This window comes from Lacerta agilis, chromosome 1 (genome assembly GCF_009819535.1).
Source record: "Lacerta agilis isolate rLacAgi1 chromosome 1, rLacAgi1.pri, whole genome shotgun sequence".
Lineage (NCBI taxonomy): Eukaryota > Metazoa > Chordata > Lepidosauria > Squamata > Lacertidae > Lacerta > Lacerta agilis.
In genome coordinates this window covers 93,576,104-93,602,526 of record NC_046312.1, presented here as the reverse complement: position 1 = coordinate 93,602,526, position 26,423 = coordinate 93,576,104, and the positions used below count along the sequence as shown (strand labels likewise).

At 39.4% G+C, this 26,423-nt stretch overlaps 1 protein-coding gene across 2 annotated transcripts in view; it reads right to left on the bottom strand.

Annotated features, from left to right (window-relative positions):
- Positions 1-26,423, bottom strand: part of GPR39 (G protein-coupled receptor 39) — a 119,119-nt gene that overhangs the window by 2,003 nt on the left and 90,693 nt on the right. The window lies entirely within an intron of this gene.

Sequence of the window (26,423 nt, the reverse complement as noted above, 5' to 3'; positions counted from 1 at the left end):
ACAACGACAGCTAATTGCTGGTTGCAACAGGGGAAAGACTCCCAGGTACTTGTAGTGCTTCATCTGCTATAGCTGACAAAACACTTTTATTTAGAGCTTTAAAAATATTCAGTGTCCTTCCCATTCATTATCTTGCATACAATGGAACCTATAAGGTAAGTCGCTGTTATTGCTGCCACTGAACAGAAAATGACTTGCTTTGAAGCTCAAATGGTGGTGAGTCTTGAACCATGATTGTAGTTCAGCCTCTTAGACTGCAATCCTAACCCATTTACCTAGGAGGAGGCACCATGATCGTGCTTTTAGCTGGTAGAATACAATGGGAGTCTGATGAACACGCATGGTCTGGATAACAGCCAATGCCTATTAGTTCCAGTTTTAAGTATGCAAGGATTGCAGCCCAAGTTGCACTGAACACAGTAGGACCAACTTCCAAGTAAAAATGCATTGGATTGTGCTTTTAATTTTGATTGATAGTTTCTCTAACAGGAATCTCTTCCCAGAACTGGATAGTATTCAAATGAAGTACTTGGAGCCTCTTTTCTTTTTTCAAGGATGCACTCAGTGGTATGGGGCAAAGTGTTTTAAAAAATCTGTTTAATTATTAAACTCCTCTATAATGCAATTCCAAAGTTTTCAGCCTCTTCACCTTGCAATGGTGTTCCTTGTTTGCAGTAAATGTGCCTTATGTGTAAAACAAAACACTTCTTAACCAGAGGTTCCCCAACAATTGCAATGTTTTCATTGATTGTGCATTTTGCACCATGCCGTTTTACTCAAGCTCCTATTTGCTCTAAGGCTAGTTACGCAACTCAGCCTGCTTCTTTGGCAAGAGCACAAGCATATGCTTATTTACTCTTGCCAAAATTAATCTGGGACTTGTATCTAATCATTATTATATGGGAACACTAAAATAAAAGGTTAGAATAATTGAGATGTCCAGGATTCTAAATGGAAAAGAAAGATTGTCTCAAGGAATGTAAGGAATTGATAATGCGATAGAACAATAAATATGAATGTATATTGAAGTAGAGAGTAATTTTGGGCAGCACCTTGGAAGAGCCAGGACTGAACATAACCTTTGTGTGATAGTAGTTTTGTGAACCTTTTTGTTTTGGATGTTTACTTTTGGTTAATAAAAGAGATTAATTTTTGTAACAGTGAGAATTTTTCCATTAATTCCAAAACCTTTCTGTATTTGCTGTGCTCATTACTACACCATATATAACACACAACTATGTACAGTTTTAATGCCAAGGGACAGTTTTTGCAACAGCAGACATCTTGGTGCGTTTGGTTTCGGAGACAGGAGCAGCTGGTGAACAATATTGCCAGAGGCAAAGAGCATCCCCTAACCAAATACAAACTGGACTGGTAGTTGCATCTTACTTGTCCACTGGTGACATGGTAGCACCCTCCTCTACCACAGTGAGGGTAATAGGTTGGCTTAGAGGGTGCAGAGAGGTCAATCTTTCAACACCTCCCTCCCCAACAGTTGGGGCCACCCCCTGATGAGCAAGTTTAAAAGAAACTTAAACAGAAGGAAAATGTCATTTGTCATTTTCCTCACTGGTGCTTAAGAACACATGACTAAGTTTGTACATACTATATTACCTGTTTTGCATCTTCCTATTATTCTCAATCATCCTCATGGCAACAGCTGCCCATAGCAGACCTAAGGTAGGTGCACTGTTTCTTTTCCAGCTCCTAATTAGTGCATAGATGGTATAAGGCACACACAAAATGCCCTAACAATGAATGTGATGCCCTTGTGTTTCTAGTAGCACATGGAAGATGGGATTGTGTGAAGTCACTTAATTACTTCAAATCTTGGAGCCCAAACAGACAAGTCATGTGGAGACTGCTTTTATTAGACTGTATGTATCATTTCATACAAACACATCACACTACTGAACCATGATTTGTTTTGTACTTGTTACCATCACTACTCACAAACTAATTTGCAAGGGGCTGCAAAACCATGTTTTTGGAGCTTCTTTGTAAACTAGTGTGTTGCTGAGATCTGCTTGTGTGATTTCAAAAACCATAGTTATGACAATTGCTCTGCCTCAAAAGGCTGCTTGCTGTCCAGTGATAGGAATGTATTTGACTCTCAATGCTGAGCACATGGAAAACAAAAGCATTAAAGAATTCTAAACCATGGTTTCCTGTTATACCGTGGAAGCTCAAATGATGCTGTGAGCTGTTACGTTTAGCACAATCATGGCTTGTTCTGATGTCTAAATTGAATCAGAAAGTAAAGAACTGCATTTTGAATGTTCCCATGACCATGCAAAATTAGGCCTTGTTTTTAATATGCAGGAAGTCTGTGTACATGCAAAAACACATACACACGTACCTATTCAAACAAGCGCTTCCTAGCTATATTTAGAAATTTACCTATTTGTTTAAATAGCAGAAACTGAACCAGGTGATGTTTCTGATTGCATGTGTTCCCTGTTCCAATGCAATCCTATCAAAGTCTGCTCAGAAGGAAGTTCAGTGGGACTTATTCCCTGATAAATGTGTACATTGTAGCCTATGCACCCTAACCTAGGAGTAAGCCTCACTTCCGTAGCAGTTATTTTGTAGTAGGTATGCATGATTGCAGTGTGTCTCTTTACCTCCTTTACACTTGCTTTACTTCGTCTGTTTCCTTCCCTCTACTACAACAGATCTGCTTTTAAAAGGGCATTTCATCACTACTTGCTCTTTGATCATTCCTCATGTAAAAAGCACAATGAGGTCATGCCCTCACTCTTGTTTCTCTGTGCTGTCATAATCATTAACAAGAACAAAAGATCAATGAGGCATAGCATAGAAGTCACTGAAGGCATGTAAATCTAACAAAGGTACTCTGTTTGGCTCCACCTTTTTTTCTTAAAAACAATGAATTTATTTTTGAACTTTTAGAATTCTTTCAATTTAGGCCAGTGGCCAGTAATTTTGTGATAGGATGTGCAATCATTGCATTACAAAAAAACAAAATGAGAACTAAAGTTATTATTATTATTATTTAATTAAATAACTTTATGAAGTTAGGGCCTTGGGCTATCCTAGTGCCTCTGTATTCATCGACTAAAACACTGGAAAGCAGGGTCATTTTCCCGAGAAAAAGCCATGCATGACTTTTCCCCAAAAGCAGAAGTGATACAGATATACATATCTATTTTTCAATTAAAGCTGAACATTGGCATCCTAATCTAGGATATTTATGAGGAGGCCACACTGCTGTGGCAATTGTAAAAAATAATAAAAAAGCAGGGAAAGTGGAAACAAAGGAAAGATAAGAGTAAGAGCCTGCTGGATCAGGCCAGTGGCCCACCTAGTCTAGCTAATCTGGAGGGCTGAGTTTGCCTATGCCTGAACTAGGCTATGAAACAAGGATTGTGAAAGTCACTATACAATTTCCTTTTTTTTGTATGCAGTCAGTTCAGAGCTAGTAGCAGGACCAGCCAGGCACACAGCTAATTTAAGGAACCTGCTGTTGCTCCTGTTTGCTGCTGTTCACTCTAAGGAAGTGCAGTGCGATAAACAAAGTAGCTGGATGGATTGGGTCCAGAGGACAAGTCCAACAAACTGATAGTGACAAATGCATCGGAACATGTGGGAATCATTCATTGAAAGCATCTTTCTGACAGCTCCTCAAAATCTGATCTGGCACTAAGTTAGATTTAAATATTGCTGAGGTTATTAGTAATGGATTGGTTCTGCATATCTGTCATATATTTAAAATGATCTAGAATGCCCCATCATAATACCAGTTTTATACTATATTGAATTATATAGAGAGTTTTCAGTACCATTTCCTTATTCTTACTAAGAACACTGCCCCTCCCAAGTTTTCCATAGTATCCAATGCATTATATATAGCATAACTTCAAGCTATCTTGTGGCAATTGATTTAGGCCAACAGAAGGCAGGGAGATTTAATGCCTGTTAATCTGAGTTTTTTATTCTGCACCAACAAGGTATTTTATTGGCTTTTAAATTAAACACAGTCTCTCAAATTTACTGTTAATCTACCTTGAGTCTTCAGGGTTGTGTGGGTTATACATTTAATTAAATAAAAATATGTTTTGGAACAAAATTCCAGCAGGCTGTCTCTTATGTATTACAGACTGACACATTCACAGGGACAAATTACAATTTAAAAACAAAAAAACCCACACCATTTGGACAATACTGTGTGCCAAAATTAGCATCCGGGACTATAAAACAAGACAAAAACACTGCATTATAGTCGGATTTTGTTCTTATCTATATTCTTCGCATTGACCTTCACTGAGAGTATGAAATGTTGCACATGCAAGGTTCTTCCTTAGATTCTTCAGAAGGCACCAAACTGCTTGGTTGTACATTCAGCAAGTGAAAAATGAGTTGTTAGTAACCTTGCACGATACTGTAGAGGTTAGTCTTTCATGGGGCAGAAGGAAGGCTGTGTGTGTAAACTTTGTCATTTTTATAAGCACAAGTAATTGCTCATCTCTCTACCTCAGAAAAAAAAACACCCTTTGCTTTTACAGTGATGTGAATAAACATGGCGGGGGGAAGGGGTGGCAGGTGGGTTAGGCAGGCAGGGAAACCCCAACCCAAAACACTTTACGTTTTGGCTCAGATGCTTAGGAATTACCACAAGCCTCCAAGGGAAACTGTTATATTCTCATTCAAGCCATAATACGATAGTGCATAAAATCCTTCCACTCTGTTTAATGTGCTGGTACAACCAATACAAACCTGAGTATGACAAACGGAGAGAGACCGAATAGGCTATGCATAGCAACTACTACTGCTTTATAAATGGGCAGAGTGGGCTTAAGTAATGCAGTGTGAACTTTTATGTAGGCCAGTAAAGCAAATGCTCTTATAAAACAGGAAGCAGTATTTTCTATTAGACCGAGCAGCTGATCCATCTTAGAACCTATTCAGTGGTCAGGGGCTTAGTGTGCTTTCAGAATACTGCAAAACTAATCAGAAGGTAAGGAGAACGGTAGTTTCACACACACACACCCCATTACTGTACCCAAACCACAACAGCCATTAGATGGCACATACTTTTAACAGAAGCATTTGCAGGAACAAAGCAAAGTGTCCATCCATCTATAGCTTCAGCTTTTAACATAATGAAAAACAGTCTTTCACTTTAATTTCTACACTTTCCCCTCCTCCTCCTGTCTGCAAAAGCTGGCATAGTCCAGCCAAATATAAACACTTTTAAAAGTTATAAGATATGCTATCTCTATCTGTAACTGTATGTATGTGTGTGTGTATGTATGTATATATATGTATGTATGTATGTATATGTGTATATATATATATATATATATAGAGAGAGAGAGAGAGAGAGAGAGAATTGTGGTTGCCTATGGCTCTGAGTAATAAAGATCCACTATCAGTAAGTCCCAGTAACTTTCAAGAACGAGTTAAGGTCGCCACCGAATCTTTCCATGCACATTAGTAAGACTTTCAGTGCACGGCTACACATGTCTACTCAGATGGTAAGTCCCACTGAGTTCAATGGGGTTTTGTTCCCAGGTAAGTTTGGTAAAACTGCAGCCTTAAAGGTGCATGATTAGGTTGGATGTCGTTCTACACAGTCCCAAAGGATTTGAGTTTTTACACTCTTTAAAGAAGCACAAAACCAGAGATTGTCCACAGAGATTGTACATTTTTTCTAAGGTTGCAGTAGAAACTACATTATTCAAAAATCATGGTTGTAAATAAAATATTGCATATTGATGTAATGCAGCGTAAAACACATGTATCCAAAATGTTAATTATCCTAATGCCACACAGCATTTAAGACATCATATAATCAGATATTCGTACACCCAAGCTGGCTTATTGCAAAAACCCATGGCAGTGCTCATGTTAAAATAAAAACAATTATCACAATTTATTAAATAGCATTCACACCAGCAAAACAGTCGCAGCAAAGTAAACGTAGCGTATTAAGTGCCAACAGCATAACTCTGCCTCACTGGCACAGAACAGAAGAAACTTGGCAGTCACTTTCCCCTTAACAATTCTTCCTTTTTATGACTCAACAATGCTCCCTCAGGCAACGGGATTCCAAACTCAGCTCATTACTATCTGCATCTTTATTGAGGATTTTAAAATACATTCTAGAGAGCAGCATTCAAAATACAACGGAGAACACCGGATCATTTACTCACTCCAAGATTAATATGCATTCATCTTATGATGCTTTAAAATGTTGTGTTGTTTTTTTAATGTTAAGTTTTAAGGTCTAAGCAAACCTTGTCTCACAGCAGCCTCTCCAGAGAGACCAATTAACCCATAGTACCTGAGTCATCTGATGAGTTAAAGACTGCTGTTGTAGAAGTGCTCAAATATTTATATCTGTATCTAATGCTGACCCCTGTTAACCATTTCCATAGTCACTTATATTTCAAGACTCCTTTCCTGGTACCCCAATTACTTGTATGAGTCACAGGATATAGGTGATTTGTTGGGACCAAGACCAACTCATTTACAAAAACAGTACTGGCATGAACAAGGTTAATTACCAAAAGGATTTTTTTGTCATTAAATTAATGGCACAAAAGAGGATTCCCAGCATCTGTTTATACACTGACATTTAAATGGTAATTGTCAGTGGAACATAAGCATATGGCTAGTTGCATTCCGAGTGGAGGGTGGACAAAAATGTACATGACTAAGTTTTAAAATTTTAGCTTTTCATTTACCTGACCTGGCTTTATATACCATAGTTGGGGATTAGTTGAGTCATTAGTCTCCTATCACCTTTCTGCATTATTTATATTTATAAAACTGGCGTCATAAAATCCCCCAGTGGGGAGTTTATTTTTAAAATGTTATACAGTTTCGTACCATGTGGCCACTTTTCATTTGCAGCTACTCAATGTTCTTCAGCAAAGAGACAAGGCAGTGTGATGGGAGAAAAGACTTTGAAAAGAAATCAGGAGAAAAGGGTAGAAACAACTTAAGAAAAGGGAGGAATCTGAATTAAAGAATCTGAATAAAGCCGCCCAGAGTGGCTGGGGAAATCCAGCCAGATGGGCGGGGTACAAATAATAAATATTATTATTACATGGGCTCAATTTATGGTTGAATAAAAATTTGTGTCCTGTTGTGGTACTAAGGAGCTTTATCTTACTTCCAATACAGAAATGCACACAGCCTATGTCCCAATAATCCTATATTCCAATATAGGGGTGGGGTACAATGGTAAAGCATGTTCTATGCATATACAGTGGTACCTCGGGTTACATACGCTTCAGGTTACATACTCCGCTAACCCAGAAATAACGCTTCAGGTTAAGAACTTTGCTTCAGGATAAGAACAGAAATTGTGCTCTGGCGGCGCAGCAGCAGTGGGAGGCCCCATTAGCTGAAGTGGTGCTTCAGGTTAAGAACAGTTTCAGGTTAAGAACGGAACTCCAGAACGAATTAAGTACGTAACCAGAGGTACAAGTTCCAATATTGCCCTGGGAAATATTTCTGCATAAGATCCTTGGAGAGCTGCTGCCAGTCAAAGCCGACAGTACCACTGGGCAAGGTGAACAGTACAACACAGATCTGTAAATTCATAGGTTCACATACGTTTTATCATTTACGCAAGAAGTATGTCACCATAAAGGTGAACCATTGATAACAAAGGTGGCTAACCTGTGGCACCACAACTTTTCCTGAGCTACAGCTCCCATCAGCCCCCACCAGCATGGCCTATGGTCAAGAATAATGGGTGCTGTAGTCCAATATCTGGAGGGCACCTACAGACTCTGTATGAACTATATGGTCAATTGAACAGAAGGAGGTAATTTTCACTTACTCCTCCTAAAACTGCATTGACCATTGGACCCACTATTGGTCTTGTCTGCTTAATCCACTGGAGCCTGTCTTCACATGCAGTGGAAGTACCTAACTCACCAAAGGCTTGATACACATCAGCTACCCGCACTTGGTTTACCTGGCCAGTCAAAGCAGTTTCCCGGAGTGGGGGTGCTGTTTCAGGCTGACAGCTTCTAGGAGCCACAGGTGAGAGCTGAGTGCAGGGTAGGGACCAAACCTGGACAAACTATCCCAGAAGGAGCACAACATGTCCCCCATCAGAGGTACTACCCACCTGCCCTAATACCCCATACACCCTGTAATGTAATTCTTTAAATCATGTGTATAGTATACTTGACCCATTCCAGTTTGTATCTCACCTTGAATGCTTCAACCTAGTCAAAGTTACAAAGAACTTCACTGGCTATCAGGCTACAGTTCATATATATGCTAAACAACAAAGCATCTAATGATGGCAAATGGCAATGGAGCTGGTACATCATCCCTTTACATTTCTTTTCAGAGGTTATGCTTTGTTTACTCAAGGACAAATATTTGTAACAGCTAATTAGAAGCAAATTATATTGATAATGTTGGAAGTATCACAATTCATTAATCAGAGACATAATTATGACTCTGCTTTACCTTTGTCAATATTTACAAAGGAAAATAAATTAGTGCATTAACTGAACCAACCTATCAACATACTCGGGTCTATGCCTATGTCTATATTTAAAAAAACTCTGAATTTCATTTAACTGCTTTGTAGTCTCAAATGTCACAACTTCCTTGAAAGAGACTCACATTCTGGAAGATATAAAACTGCTATATTATTGCTCTACTATTTCTTCTGGCATCTTCCCAAAATTCATATTGTAAAATAGCTGCAAAGGAAGCATTTATTTATATTTTATCCTGCCTTTCTCCAAGGACATCAATGAGCATATCTGGTTCACACACACCCTGCTTCATTTATCTCCATCACAGTCCTCTTAGGTTATACTGAGAGACTGCAGCTTGCAGCAAGCCTTCCAGTAAGGTTCATGGTTGAGTAGGGCGTTGAACCAAGATCACCTTAGGCTTGGTCTGGTACTCTAATCACACCACTACACAGGGTCAGCATCACTTGCATAGCTTGCAATTACAGTGAAACCCTGATTCTCAAACTCAGTCCATTCGACTCCTGAAACTGTTCGAAAAACAAGGCGCGGCTTTCGATTGGTTGCAGGAGCTTCCTGCACTTGGGCGGAAGCCATGTCGGATGTTCGGCTTCTGAAAACCGGAACACTTCCAGGTTTTCAGCCTCTGGGAGCCAAAACATACAAGTACCAAGGCATTCGATAACCAAGGTACGACTGTAGTTGTTGGCTATTTAGTAATAGCTCCAACTTCACACATGTTCCATGGTGAGCTGGGGAGAGGTACATTATGATGATGATTTATAGTAAATGATGTTATATTTGAGAGAATACCTATGAGTCCCTCCTTCCATGTCAAATAATTTCCATTTTAATCTGCTGGTTCCTTAGATTCACCAACGAATCTGAGAGTTAATTAGGGCAAGCTGCTACGTATATCCGTGTGCGCTCATCTCCTGTCCAGCCAAGTTCTCCTTACCTCTTGCAATCTAACCGCCTTTACATGACAGCCTCAGGAAAAATTCTGTTGCCAATGTTCAGGTCTGCACAGATGTATCTGAAGAATGTAGCCACTGCAGCATAACTAACTGCTCTGCAGATGATAGAACTAAATGCAACAACAGCTCTCGGGGGCTAGATGTCCTGTGTGCATAAAGCCAGCAAAATTATGGAATCGGTACCATAATTGTGATTAGCTTAAAGCATTTAAAGGACAGATGTTTTCCCTAAGAATTTCTGAATTAGCAAAGTTCATAGCAAAGTCATAATGGTTGCCTTTGAATGGAGTTTACTGGCCGGTGGTTCCCAGCACACATTTTCGCACACCGTCCAAAAACACTAGTAATTCAAATGAAGGTCCTCCAGGTCTTTCCAGTTACCGATCTACCCAACTGCTTCCCATTGTTTTATAAATTTAGCTCTTGCCAGGTTTCATTCGTCAAAAGCTTATAAATTTTAGATACAGCTTTTTTTCTTTTTACCAGTGCTGTTTAAAAAGAAAAAAAGAAAGGTCAACAAAATAGCTGTTGGTTGAAATGAAGGGGAAGAGGAAAGTATGGAATTTACAACTTTTGTGGCTGTATAAACACACATACAACTGAGTGCAGGGGCATTACAGGATTTTGTAAATGTGATGCCACAGACACCATGTCACTTTGTCAGCCGCATTCTGCATCTCACTCCAAATCACAGCAAGTTCATAAACTGGGGGTAGTGTCATGCTCTCAGTGATAAAATTTATTACTGAAAGGGAAACACTGCTATGGGGGAAGGTAGCATATAGATGCTTGCTACAAGGGAGTAACAACAGTGTATCTTGTTTGCAGTATAAACTGCTTGCTTAGAAAATCCCTCAACTCCTTTATCTCAAATAGAGCTACAACAGAGCTAACACAAAGTAATGACTCTCAAAGCAAATACTCAAACATTTGCTTACTTTAATGAACACTACTACTGAATTTGCAACTGTGTGAAATCAGTAAGAATTTAAAATTGCACTCCTCGATATTAATTTCAGCTGTACGTTGCATACTTAATACTTGGAGTGAGGCTCTGCTAAAAGTATGTTCTTAGCTCATTTCGTTTGCTTGCAAAGTTTTTTCTTATAGTACGCAGACACACATTGCTATTGATTTCTCTTTTTAATATTATGAATGTACCAGTACCTCGCAAAAAGATATTCCAGCAGCACTGGAAGTAACATAAATTGCTATTTAATATTGACTATTTTATATACACTACACAATTCTTTACTTAGAAAGGTAGTTCCAGAAGCCCTAGTGTACATGCAGTCTGCCTCTCACAGGAGACAGAATATGCACATGGTACAGCATTCAATTCCACAGCCACCTGGTACCATGTAGGTCGGGGTTAGACATTTAGCCTGAGGGCCACATTCCTGCATGGACAACCTTCCAGAGGCCGCTTGACAGTGATGGGTGTAGCATAAAGTTAGATAATAATAAGCAAGAAGTAACTTTTTCATGTCATCCTCCCTGCTGATTCAGCCTTTATACTAAAGAAGAACAGACTGCAATTTATTTTAGAACTTAAAAATTAAAATTCATTTTAAAATCTATGGGGTTGTTGTTTTTTAAATCAATGAAGAATGATCAAACCCTTATTCATGCACACAGATTACTAAAGCCAAGGTCTCAATACCTGTGACATTTGAGACCACAAAGCAGTTAAATGAAATCCAGAGCTCAATGTCCCCTTACCAAAGAAACTGCCCCAAACTCTAATGCCATAAAAATAAAAGATCTGTTCAAGGACATGAGACAGAAGAAAGAATATAATATAAAAAACAAGCAATGCTCCAAAGATTCATGCAGAATGATTTCTTTTGTCCAGTTGCCTTTTATTTTGACAAAGGATGTGTCTTCATTGCTGAAAATGTACTTTCCAAAACAAATCCACATTTAAATTCAGAGGTGCAACCATTCAATTGGGTGTGCAAACAAAGCTTTTGGGTGTTTTTTTTTAAGACAAAATTCAGCCAGCGCAGCATAAGCCAAATAAAGCAGATGTTGTCTATTGCAAGCTGGCTGCAAAATTCAATGAATAATCAATTGCTCAATACATATACCCAATGAGACAAAACATGATATGAGATGTCATGTCATAAAGATTCCTGCCAGAAAGACAGGCTTGAGATATTTCTTTTTTAATACTGAACCAATCACCACAGTAGGACTCAACAAAGCTTTTTCAAAGAGAGTAGAAATAAATGCATCATCTTAAGATGGTCAGCCATCTTGATAAACATCAAATGAAGCAATGGTGGGGTAACAGTTTTTTCACACAGTAACCAAGCAATAAACGTGAAATCATTAGAAAGTAAGTTAATGAATTAATTAAAGCAAGGGGCGGGGAATGACAGCCGGAGTATCATGTGAAAACTGGATAGGGCAGTTTACTCTGAAAGATATGCTGTACAAACCTATACATGTCTACTCAGAAGTAAGTCAAACAAAGTTCAATGAGATTTACATCCAGGTAAGTGGAAGCTACCAACATGAGTTTGACCAAACTGCAGGAGGCAGTGGAAGACAGGAGTGCCTGGCGTGCTCTGGTCCATGGGGTCATGAAGAGTTGGGACACGACTAAACAACAACAAATGGACATAGGATTGTAGCCTATGTAGGAAAGGTAAGACAAGATCTTCAACAATATAACTAGTATATCAACTGCATGTAGACCCAGAGTTTGTGATGGGCAAAACTCATGTCCTAAGCCACAACCAAACAATAGTTAGGAACATTCATCAGGCTCTCATGCCTGCCTTCCATCTCTTTTCCCCCTTTCTTCCCCTGCCTCTTTGTCTATGTGTGAGAAGAGGAAGATTAGACATACAAAATACATTATAAACACACAGACAACCGTGCCACTGCCTCATACACTTAATTCACATACCAGAGTGCTGTTTCAAATCAGGCTTTCAATGCTTCTTTCATGCAACTTTCGGAGGGGTCAAGATGATGTTGTAAGCCAGTTGTAATTCACCTCTCCATACAAGAGAGAAAGAGCAGAACAGCAGCACAACCTATTCAGGTGTGAATAGGAAAATGTGCAGCTGAGGCACAGAGGGAGGAATTATCCCTGGGAGAGGTGGATGGCATGTTTGGAATGGCCCTACATTCTCTATTACTTGATATGCATTTCTGGTTTCAGAGCTATTTCATATCCTGGGTTTCGAAATCATTTCCATGGATCAACTGGCTCTCATCCTTAATTAATTGCTTCCTGGAATTAGGATTCCTCAACCCACACACTTCAATTAGCTATTTAATGAGTAGATTTCATTGAAAACAGCAGTGCTTGCATGCAAGTACAGAATGTAGGTTGTGGCTGTAACCCTGAAAGCGTGCAATCTCTAACCCTTTGAGGAATGCTTCGTTTATTTATTTTTATTTAAACCACAACACAGTGAACAAACAAATAAAATCAGGCTGCAAAGTTTTCTAGCTCGTTCTAAAACTGACTAGGATTGGGTTGTCTGATTAGACCTGCTTATTGTCCTGCTCTGCAAGAACTCTTTAAAAATTCTCATTGGCTGCAAGTCTTCCAGCAAGGTTCGTGGTTAAGTGGACTGTTGAACCAAGATCACCTTAGGCTTAGTCTGGCACTCTAATCACACCACCACACGCAGCAGGCTCTCCTTGGCTGTTCGTCTTTAAGGAGAGGCTGATGATCTGCAGGCATGCTGCAGTTGTAAACTGCATTGTAGACCCTTTATTGGTCAGTGGGACCTCCACACTCCTTCCAACGCTCGAATTCTACAGTAAGTGCAGCCAAACCCTATACAGATCTGGGCTTCCCATTGATGGCTGATCTTCCAGACAGGCTTGAACTCTAGCCCTTTTTAAGAGATGAGGTTGACAACCTAAAGTTATACAGGGGACGGCACATTAACGCACATTCTCAGGATCGTCAATTCTATGCAGCAGAGGGAAGAGAAAGGATCGTTTCCACAGCAGGCCAATACCTAGCACTGCATTGAAATCAAATCTGGGAAGAGGAGGAAACAAGCTATAGTTGTTTTGAAACCTCTCCCCCGTTCCTCTCCCCTTGGCTTTCCCATCCAAACCACATTCATGAAAAGGCAAAAAGGCTACAGGCACTTCGTGAATGCTTCCTGGATACAATACAAAAGACTGAACAGACTAAACATGTGCTACAACAATAACTGGCAATTATATTTCCTTGTCATCCCTTTCTCACACTGGAAAAAGAGGGTAAGATGGTTATGTCTCAAGTTCCACAATAGCTACTGTAATTAGTTACACCAGACATCTCTGTTAACATTCCCTGGCTCCTATGGCTGACGCTTTGGCTTTTCAGCTGGAGGTTCACCCTGCATAGTCCTCCAGCCTTTGTTACCCCAGGATATGCAGGGCGACATTCATGAAGACCAGATAAAAGTAGTTAGAGCACAGCCTTCACTACCCCCGGCTCCTGCCTATGGGTCACACAAAACCCCATGTACAAAGAGACGGAAATGGAAAGGAATAATATTCTGGAGAAATTATAATGGCAAAATTTAGGATCCAGAAAGATGGAGTGAGTTACATTTAAACAACAGCAATGCTGCTAAAAGTATACAAATCTAAAGCATACTCAACAGATGTCTGAAAAGGTTTTAATAAAAAAGATTCTAACAGAAGAAATGCAAGAACGTGAAAGCCCTGCCGAATCAGGCCAAAGGTCCGTCTCACCCAGTGCTCTTGTTTTCACAGTGGCCAACCAAATGTCCACGGGAAGTCCAAAAGTATGACCCGAGTGTAACAGTGCTCTACTCACATAGGATTCTCAGCAACTGCTATTTAGAGGCATACAATTTTCCACAGTGGAAGTAGAATATAGGTATCATCACTCCTGCTTCCTGCTGAAAAGTGGTTTCTAAGGGCCTTCACCATTTTGTAGCCTTTTGGGTCAGGTCCACCTTGAACCATGATACCAGCTAAGATAAAGGCAGATTCATTCCCTTGCTCCCACCCCATATATACTCTCTCTCTTCTCTTTCTCTTTCTCTCTCTCTCACACACACAGAGAGAGAGAGAGAGGAGAGAGGAGATGAGAGAGAGAGAGGAGGGAGGGAGAGAGTAGGGGGAGATGAGAGAGAGAGGAACACTAAGGAGCAGAATTTTGGACTGTCAAATGCCTCAACACACTGACTTATTATGAGCTCAGATGCTTCTCAAACTGTTCTTCCAACCTTCCACTTGCTATCCCATTCTATGGATACACACAAGGGGAATCTTATGGTTGCTACACACACTAATGCTTAGTACTGCAGTCTTAACACAGATAAAACTGTAAGCCAAATAATCACATACTGATTTAACTGAGGTGGAAGTAGCCTTAAATTCCATAATATATTTACTTTTTAAAGACCTTCACCCTGATCTTTTCTGAATGTAGGTTATAAGACTATTGTGCAGAGATCTGTTGGAAGGCTAGGATGATTTTCTTGGAACATCAAGTAAAGGCATACATACCAGCTGCAACCAAGACTGGACATAGGCTAACTATGCAACAAATACTAGGCCAAAACAAGAAAACAGCAAAGTAATTATCATAGCTACCTCAATGCCCAGTTTCACCACATAATTCCAGAGAAGCTAGCTAGATTCCACTTTAAATGTATGTTGTGATAGCTTTCTAGTTATGCCCAGATAGCAATTTATTTTCTTCAGCAATGCCAGGCAAGCAAAATCAACAAATGAATAGCATTTTGGGGTGTTACAAATCCACCTCTATGTTATGTTAACAGACTTATAGATTATATTTATTCTATTATGGGTTTAAAGATCCTCACTCAATTCCATAGATTTCATTCTTCTGCAGTAAATTCTCCAATTTCACAGACCCAAAAAGTGTTAAAATAAGTTTATCTGGAGCCTTTAATTTGGATGAATGTATTTTATACTCCACAAAATGTTGAAGTGTAACTGAGGGCAAGAAGGACAAATGGGAAAGCATTTTTTTCGCAGCGATCAGTAAACAGAAGGAAATTGGAAGCACCCGCTTGAAACATTGCTGACTTCTGCAGTATAAAAATATACTTATTTTCAATATGTTCTGGGTTTTCATTTTATTCATACTGTTAATGATTTAATCCCCCATCATATTCATTCAGATCAGCATGCTAGGGTCATATTCTATATCCAATTAAGCAAAGAACACATTAATTATAGATGGATGATCAACAACAGCAGTGTTCTCGTGTATGGACGCAGGTGGTACGAAGTCTAGCTTTATCTATATCTAAGCTACAGGCTTTCAACAGCACAGTGATTCCGTCCACAGTAAATCCTATTACTAAGCACTATGGGAGGTTCGTTCCTCAAAAGTGCAATCTTCTACACATTCAGCAATGCAGAAGCATCGGATTAGGCTACAGGAGCTATATACTTAATTTTTTACCTTTTGTGTACATTTGGTCAAGGTAGCAGTTGAACAGCACTCAAAACTCATGTTTTATCATCAGCAAAATGCTCTCACTTACTCACACACCAAAGCAACAGTTTATGATTAACCAACATAACCATTCAAAAGCAATCTCTTCTAGCTACAGGACGCCGCTTGAGTTATGAGTCTGAACAAAATGGGCCTTCAGACATAGATTGAACCACCTCAACATGAAATGAAAATCCAGTAAATTGATCCAAACATGAAAATTTTAGAGACAACAATGCAATGTACTAGCCATAAAGGGAAAAGTTATTACGCACCGCTAGCCACTGAAGCATTACTGGTAACAAATCAAGTGGCACAATTTATACTTTCTTGTCAAAAAGCACAATACTATTTTCTTCCCTTCAAAGTGTGAAAGTAAATGCTTATATGCATTTTGATCTGGGTTTTGACAGTTGCAAAAACAGACTTTGTGTGGTATTCTTAAGTGCTTACCCTTTTTCAAGCAGCTGGCCGAAGCAGCAGAACTAGCAATATTCTGGAATAAGGTCTCAGAGGGAGGAAATTAGGTTGTGGCTGCCTCCTTATGGCTCATATCAGTCGCTTCCCTTGAGTTCAGCCAAGATAGGGTCACCAAACAGCCTTTATTCTGAATGACATCTCTAGGTTCTACAAAATAACCATGTTATACCCATATATCACCACAGAAAAAATAGAGACTCCACAGTTCAGGGATGAGGAACCTGTGCTTCCACAGATATTGTTGGACTCCAGCTTCCATCAGCCCCAGACAGCAAGGCTGATTGTCAAGAATGATGGAAGTTGTAGTTAAAACAGCATTTGGAAGGCCATAGGTTCCCTATCACTCCATAATTCATTCCTCATAGTGTTTACCCTCTCTGGCAACCCTAATATGATCAGAATTACCTTTTTTTAAAATCAGTTGTTGAATTTTGACAAGTTGCTGGATAACAATACAGGAAAAGAGTGCTTGTTTAACCTTTTCTTCATGCTAGCATATTCTTTGGGAAGACCAGCCCTGTGCAGGTTGATGTAAAATGAAGCAGGACTGACTCCATTTTGGTTGACATCTGAGCCCACCTCTAAATAAATAAATAAATAAATAATTTATTATAAACCCACCTGGCTGAGTTTCCCCAGCCACACTGGGCAGCTCCCAATCGAGTGTTAAAACAATACAGCATTAAATATTAAAAGCTCGCTGCTAAACATAATCAGGGTTCAGCCTCCGATCTATGCTGCACCCTTCTCACCCAGGTGTGGAAAAAAAATCTCATGAAGAGAATTCTCCTGAGCTCACTCATGCTGCTATCTGGGGGAAAGTAGGCTCAGCAGAGCAATGGGTGGTTCTTTTCCCACAGCAAGGTCGGTCAAAATCTGACATCAGATTTCGGGATATAAGAGCATTCTAGAAGCAGTGCATCAACAGATCACCCTACCAAAGAGATGCATCCCAAATTTTAAGAGAAATTATATGAAGATATAATAAGTAAGTAAGAAAAGCAACTTAGAAAAGTTTTTTAAATTCCTGATTGAACCCAATGGCAAGTCCTATCCATCATAAGTAACTGTAAATTGTGATCTTGCTCTATGGAGAGTTTTGGGAGATGACCTTTTAAGCTAGCTCTAGTATACATATATACCTTCCCCTGAAGTCTTTATATTTTAGTCTCACTCTCTATAAATCTTTGTGGGAAGCAGAGTAAAATGTGCAGTAAATTCAATTTACTCTTCTCCAAAAACTGCCCAGAGAACCAGTTACAGTAATTTATGATGGATGGACACCAGAAAATCAGGCCTGCCCCTATTGAACAGGAAGGAGTGGTTCATATGTAAGAATTATTAGCATGGGCAAACGTTAGGGAAAGGACCTGGAAACACATGTTCTTGTGTTGGTTCTCTGTGGGCAGCAACATGCATTACTAAGTCAGTTCAAAATCAAAATTAAGCCAGTGTTTCTTGATTTGGAATTAAAGATAAGAAATAAACCTTGCTAAGCCGGAAAGCAGACAATAGACGATAAACATATGGGCAATTTTTAAAAAATTGGGTAGTACAGAAATATGCAAATAGTGCGCCATTCACACTGATGATTTACCGTGGCAGTTTACATTTAACTCCACATGGAAATAAGAGATAAATCAAGTGATGAACTGCCACCAGTGGGCTTGACACGTAAAGCACTTTTACCCATGAGTTACTTGCTGAGTTGGCACTAAATTAAAGCTTATCTGGCAAGATTATGAATTAACGACAGCAGAAAAAGGCCAGGCAAGACAGCTAAGCAAATCTCACTGGCAAAGAAGAGCCCTTATACTTCCAAAGGGGGAGGAATGGACATCTAGTTGATATGTTATACCTTGCTGTAGTTAGAGTAAGTTATGTCCTACACAAAACATATCCCTTTTCACCTAGACTAAAACCACCAACACTTATTGTGTCCTTCATGCCCACTGTGCCCATCTTGTTGTCCACACATTATTCTATGTAAACAGAGCCTACGTGCATTGAAGTTTGGATACTTGATCTAGCTTGGACTCCAACTGCATATGGATAGAACCTATGTGTACAAGCTGTACATACACTGGCTCTAATCATGAAGTTAAAAGGACTGCATAGTGGTCCAGGGCAGAGGCAAAAGCAGGAACTTTATTTATTTATTCATTTATTTATTTATACCCCACCTTTTCCCCTGAAAAGGAAAACATGGGGGGGGACATTTAAAAGAACCACAATTAAACACAGATAAAATTAAATCCCCCCCCACACACACACTACAAAATAATTAGAATAAAAACAACATGGCACCAGTCTGTTCATTAAAAACAATACAACAACCTCCTCCTCTTCCATGCATTATTCATACTTGCTTTTCAGATAAAGGTATAAAGGATGACAGAAGGTGGTCCATATATATATGAAAATAAAGAACCTTGGAATGTACCGGTACATGAGTGTTTGTTTAAAATGCATTTTCAAGAAGTGAGTTAGGCTAAATAGAGCATGCAGTATGGGACATAGAATCATAGAACTGTAGCATTGGAAGGGACCTCATGGGTCATCTAGTCCAACCCCCTGCAATGCAGGAATCTCGGCTAAAGCATCCATGACAGATGGCCCTCCAACCTCTGCTTAAAAATCTCGAACGAACGAGAGTCCACCACCTTCTGAGGGAGGCCTTTCCTGACTAGTGTACCCATTTTTACTTAATTACAATCCCCAACTAAACTTTAACTACCGGTATTTGGAGAAAACAAATTTCCATGGTTTCATGAAAATATCTATGTCTTAAAGACGGAAACTACTAAGGTACTTCTATATGCAGAGCCAGCATGACAAATACCCCCAAGTCACATGGGGACTGTGCTGAAGCCAGTTTATATAAATACTAAAGTTAGCAGGTTAAGTCAAAAATCACACAAAGACTCTCAGTACCTCTTCCTTCAATTACTGCTATAATTCCAGGTCCCGTGAAAAGTACAGTATGGTCACAGTGGCTAATTCCTTAGAAAGAACCCACGTTTCCCTCTGATCTAGACGTTCTTCATTCTAATTTCTGTTATATAAAGTAGCAAGTAAAGAAATTGCATCTTTCATCTTGGTACTTCATGGCACAACCATAACCATGTCCACTCAGAAGACTATACCTGTGTTAAGCTGAACAGCTCCAGATCTTCCTGCTCAACATGGGAAGCTTGAATTAGCAGGACTGAGACTCCAGTCCTCCTCTACAGAACGAATGTAAGAACACCTGGATAGCTAATATCCTTTGTGAAAGTGCCTTGAACCACTCTAATCAACACAGAAATTCATGATTATGGTATTCAAATGTTCTGCTGAGCAGCCACCACCAAGGACTACTCATTCAACTTGAGTAGACAACAGAACTGTGCAAGATCATATAAATAGAAGGCTTATCTGAAGTTAAAAAAAAAAAAATTGCATCAAATTCTTGTACTAAGTGGCATTTGTTTCCGGAATGGTGAAACAAGGATGTTTTCATACCATGCTAGGCACCTCGGCTAGGGACCACCATTCTCATCGTGCAACTGTTACCACCTGGCAATCTGACAGGATAAAAATAAAGCTGCCTCTGTAGCTGGTTTTCAAAGGTGTCCTGAAGGAAACAATAACTAACCACACTTCTGGTTGGTCCGTAGAGAATCCAAATGTGAGCAAGGTATAGTCTATGCTGCCCCTCTCCAGAGGCACATGCTTCTACAGTGGTACCCCCGCTAGACGAATGCCTCGCAAGACGAAAAACTCGCTAGACGAAGGCATTCGTCTAGCGGAAGGCTGCCCCGCAAGACGAAAAAGTCTATGGGGCTGCCTCGCAAGACGAAAAATTTTCGTCTTTTTTTTTTCTTTCGTTTTGCGGAGCGCGGCTGTCATTGCCGCTCCGCAAGACGAAAAACCCGCTAGACGAAAATTTTCGCAGAACGAATTATTTTCGTCTAGCGGGGCACCACTGTACTTGCACAAGCAACTGTATATTGTGGTAAATTGACAACCACTTGACAAAGCTCAAAAACTTTTATTTGTTTTACATTTACGTCCTCACTATATTGCAGCCATCCTGCTCTAACTCAACAGACAATCCTTCTCAAAAGAAACACGTCACATAGAAACTGAAGTTCCTGAGAATGCTTTCTCTCTCACTATGGCAATATGACACCTGAATACGATGTTGACACAGATAAATTTCTGTAGTGGGGAATGCATAAACTAGCTGTCATGGCTTATATATGCTCCTCTCTGTTTCACTCTATGTCAAAGGTTGTGCTGGAGAACTCAAAATGACACAAAGGATTTTAAAATGGGCATGCACACACAAAAGGGAAAGCAATAGTAAAAAGCAGAGAAGTTTGAACGCTGTCTGCTAGTTACAATTCCTGGAAAATGCCACATACAGATTCTGTTTGTTATCCCGTTACATACAGTCCATCTTGCTAAGTGTTTTCACTGCATGATATTGTCATCTTGTCCGCCCCGCCCCCCTTAATATAAAGCAACTGGGAGAGCTTAATTTGTTTCTAAAATGAAGTAAATGCATATGCATTAGGGGAAAAAAACACCTTTACCAGCTTTAAGAAGTTTCCAAGAAATTCTTTAAAATAGTGAGTCAAATGTGGGTATGTGCCGGTATTTTGAAAAATACATGTGAAGAGTATGTCACAGTCCAAAAGCTTTTGAGCTTTTTTTATTTGAAAAAAAGAGGATTTGTAGTGTAAAATCCTAAATTTGTTTACTGAGAAGTCAGCCGCAGCGAGATTTCTTCACAAGCTTAGGATTTGCTTTACTTTAGTAGCTGTGCATGCATGTGTTTAGGATTTCAGCCTAATTGAGGGAGGAGACTTAATAGATATAAATTTAAAATTGGTATGGAGCGGAAGGAAATAATTATTTTCTAATACACTGCAAGTTGAGATCAACCAATGATATTAATTGGCTTTAGAATTTAAAACAGAAAAGTACCATTCTATGCAATATATCGTTTTTAAGTTATGAATTATGGAATTGATAAGTGCTTTTTTCTGGGGTACACATACGCCTAAACATTTTGTGAATCTTTGTACTTTTGTCCATATACTGTATTTATTTTTCCTAATTTGAACTATAAAATTGTGATTTTCTTGAGTCAAACTGAGAGCACCCCTAAACATTTTTTTAAGGAAAAAAGCACTGAAATTGGTAAATTACAAGATGTGCTGATGGCCTTAACTTAGATGGCTTTCAATAAGGATTCGTGAAGGGAAAAGGGATGATAGTAACAACAGCTAAGGAGCATCTCCAATCCATGTTCACACTGGCAATGTAACTCAGAACACTGGCCACTGCCAGTCAGAGTAGACGAAATAGCTGGACCAATCGTGTGACTATGTTCACTGAGGACCCGGCCTAAGCAAAGCTATTTCCTGGGTGTGCTAGCCAGGAAGTGATGGGGCTAGTGTTTGAAACTGCTTAATATTTACATGTATCAAAAGACAGTATCGTGAAAGGGCAAGGATCTACTCCAATGAAGCCATTACATGATAATTAGTTTAATCTGTTGCACCTTTGAATCTGATCTAAAGATTTAAAGGAAATCATATATAATAAGCCTGCCAGAGTGACTGTCTTCCAATTTAGACTTGTACTTTATATATAAAAAAGAACCTACTTAATGAAGGAAGATGGTAGGTTGTCTCTTAACTAGTCAAATATATAAAATACCATCCCACATGACAGTAAAGTCACTGAAAACCAAACTGAAGTGACTGGTGTATCTTTTACTGATCTTTTAACTGCGGTATTAGAGGGGGGAATTAATTGAATGAAAAAATATCGTAATTCTCTCCTCTTGAGGTTTCATTATAGGCTAGAAACCAGAGTTATGCACTGCCCACTTCTGCTTCCTTTTTCCCAGTTATTTCTGAGTTTTTAATAATTATTCATTAATTGCACACTATGATATGATCCTCACTGTTTTGAAACATTTTCCCTCTGGCCTTCATACTATGAAAGACCCTGCCTGCCTGCCAAGAGCGTAAAATTAAAAATCAAAGCACTACCTTAGAAAGGTTTAATATGTGCCACTTCGAAAACGTTTCTCCAGCTTACAGCCTTGTAATTGCATCACCAGCTTAACAGCACAATCTCCCCCAGTGTTTTGAAATGTTTTCCTTTGAAATCTGAGCTAGCCAGGAGCGGAGTTCTTGTTTAACACTCTGATTTACACACCATGTATGTCACAATCCTATATGCCTTCTGTGTCTTACCTGGCTTAATTTTTTCTTCTTTCTTACTTTGTCCCAGGGGCAATGCATTCTGGCCAATACTGTCACTCAAAACACGTAAAGAAACAGAATATGAAGATTGAGTATAGAGGGGAGTTAGCAAGGTGCCTACTTGAGCAGAACTTGCTGCTCCTTCCAATATTCTGGTTCATCCATTCTTGAGCCATCCTCCTCCCCCCGCACAGACACCATGGAAAAGTCTTCAAGCATGCCCCTGAGTGGAGGAGGAAGTGTACAAGGCTGAAGTCTGCACACATAAGGCTAAACCATGTTTAAACAGAGGGGTGACAACCCCTCCTCAGATAATGTTGGGCTCCACTTCCCATCAGCTGTAGGCAGCAGAGCCAATAGCCAGGGTTCATGGAAGATGTAGTCCAGCAACATACGCAAGTACAAATGTTAGCCACTCCTATTTTAGTGTTATTCATGAACACTGCCTTCATAACCAGCTATATTTTCTACACTACCACCACCAAGTAACTCTGTGAGGGCGTTAAGGTGTGGATTCTGAATCCATTTGGTTTTCATATCCTCATTCCATCCTTGATGTTGAGGAACATCAACAGCAAGTTTTATTATCAGAGCGTTGTCACATAATTAGACTAATAAATATGTTAATTAAGATTATGCTAGCATCTTAATAGAGTAGACAGATCCATTATTCCTTTGATATTGCAAAAAAAATGTTGCCTTAACATTTGTAATGGTATTCTACACATGCTGCATAGATATATAAACTTTTACAGGACCTATTGTGCTTGTTAATTAAAATAATTTCCCTTTTGAAGAAAGAATGGCTTCCACTGAATGTACGGCATTCCTACAATATTTTCTTGGCCACATGTTGTACAGGTTAACCTGGAAATGAATCAGTGTCTTGATTTTCTATTCCCACTGTCCAGGATAGGCATATCGTTGCTATCAGGAAAATTGTGTAGATAAAATGATTAATATCAGGCTTGCAAATCTAGTGCTTCAGTTTTAACAGAAAATAAGATGTAAGCTTTAAAAAGTACCAGATGGCTATCAGACTGTGAAAATTATTGTACCCAACCAGTCAAAAGTGTTTTGGAATGAATAGGGTAGAAATAAATTCAGCCACATTTGAATTCATTTCAGACAATCTCCTCTTTCTTTTAATTACTGTCCAGTACAATCTTTCTCTGCCTTGCAGAACTCTTCCTGCATTCTCAACAGATGCAACTATCACAAAGGCCACAAGTTTGAAACATTCTTAATCAAAAGAGACAGAGGTCTCCAGCCTAAATCAAAGCAATTTCCATAGTGTTTTGCGTGGTAGTTTCTCCATCAAGTTAAGGAGATGTTGCGTTTCCTTTACCTGTGATGTCACCACACAAAACCTATTGATCTCATGGGAAAAGCCCAATAATGCACAGCAAGAAATGAGAGGAATGTGAAAACAAGCAGTGAAAAATCAATACAACTTGAACTTTGAAGCATTCTTTTCCTACTGCAAGCCTGTAGCCAAGATTTGACCGGTTATTTCAAATCCACTTTTGATTCTTCACCTCAGTAGCTTCAGGCCAAACATTACTGTCCCTTTCTGCTCTTTCCCCTCATTCTTTTAAGACTACTCTCTCTCCCAAGTCTCATCCCATTTTTCCTGCACAGCCACTCTCCCTTTGACCTGCTGCCTCCTCAAAGCTCTGGACCAGATCAAAGTAACTGTGTGCAGCTGGGTGAGCTGGAAATGAGGACTCTGACTTCAGAGTGAGAATAGCCTGGAAGAAAACCCACCGCCACACTTCTACTTGCTCCTTTACTAGAGCTGTTTACCTGCTTTCCAGGATTTGTATGCCACGTTTCAGGACTATGTAGTCTTCTCAAGGTGGTTGACACCATTAAACAATATTCTTATTTGTTTTAATGTGTTAATTCCATAAATTTCCAACAAGTTTCCAGAACAAATTTACAAAAGTTTTACATCTCTAATACATTAAGAATATAATTCTTCTTGCCTAAAGTTGTACAGATACCTCTACGCTTTCTGCAACTTCATATTCTATCAATATTGCCTTTCTTGAGACATCAAAAAATGTATGAATGATTTAATTAACTTCAGTATTGAAAAACTTTGCTCACAACTGGAAACATAAACAGAAAGGGTCAAGAGGATGCAAAGAGCAATAAATGTACTGGGTACACTATCAGTCAAGTTATGTTTACATATAAATGTAATTATCTCTTGTGTGTTGCATGGTTCAGAAGTTGTCGGCCAATAGTTTTTAATTCATCACAATAATTCAGCAGCATCAATGTCTTTGGCATCCCTATGTTGTAAAGCTTTCTCTAAATTTACACAGTGTTGTATAATTTGTGCTGATGTACTATTCTGTAAATTTTGAATATTACAGAGGAAGCCCAATGCAGAATTGATTTTATCTATCTGTTTGAACCGTCCATCAAGGGATTGCATTGCAGTTTCAGGGATACCAAAGTAAAAGTTTACTTTCAATTTTTCTTTAGGATTCTGGATAGGTTTGTTGTTCATTTCATATGCAAATTGCTTTCTCACTCCTACAGTTTACAAGAAACTTTTTTGTTTCTTCCATCTGGTTAATTACATAATCTATTGCAAATTATCCAACTTGAAGAATTTTGCTTGTAATACTGCTATCAAATTTAGTATTTTATTAATTTATTCCTTTCCCACTTCTGGTTTCCAGCACTAGGCCAGACCAAACCCCCCCCCCCCACCATCTAGAGCTGGGGTATGGTTTAAGGCAGGCATCCCCAACCTTCGTCCCTCCAGATGTTTTGAACTACAATTCCCATCATGCCTGACCACTGGTCCTGTTAGCTAGGGATCATTCGAGTTGTAGGCCAAAACATCTGGTTGGGGGTGCCTGGTTTAGGGGGTTTTGTTTTGGGAGGGAGGATTGTTGCTGTTATTGAGATTAATTTTTGTATTTTTATTTTATATCTTATTACGATTTATGTGGAAATTGTTTAATTTGGCTGTGTACTTTTGATGTTTTATTTATTGCTTATGACTACTTATGTCGTGTTTCTAATTACGTTTCTCCCCCCCCCCCCAGTTGTAAGCTGTCTTGAGCATGTTTTGAACCACTGAAAGGTGGCATACAAATAAAATTACGGTATGTATGTAGGTATCTGTGATGTGACACATTTAATTCTCATAAACTAAATTATGTATGAGGGATGCAGGTGGCACTGTGGGTTAAACCACAGAGCCTGGTGCTAGCCGATCAGAAGGTCAGCGTTTCGAATCCCCGTGACGGGGTAAGCTCCCGTTGCTTGGTCCCAGCTCCTGCCAACCTAGCAGTTCGAAAGCATGTCAAAGTGGAAGTAGATAAATAGGTACTGTTCCGGCGGGAAGGTAAACAGTGTTTCCGTGTGCTGCTCTGGTTCTCCAGAAGCGACTTTGTCATGCTGGCCACATGACCCGGAAGTTGTACGCCGGCTCCCTCGGCCAATAAAGCGAGATGAGCACCGCAACCCCAGAGTCGTCTCCAACTGAACCTAATGGTCAGGGGTGCCTTTACCTTAAATTAGGTACAAAATTTTTTTAAGTGACCTCAGGATAGAACTTAAAAACCCTAGTTTTGAAACCAGCTTTGAGTGTATACAAAAATACACAAACAGTAACTGCAAATTCTCAATCACAATAAGAAGAGCAAGGGAGAACCACAAACATATCCAAGTCACTCAGAAATGTTTGAAACAACCTTCTGTGACAGCCAACACCAAAATGCTACCATGCCAGGGCAGC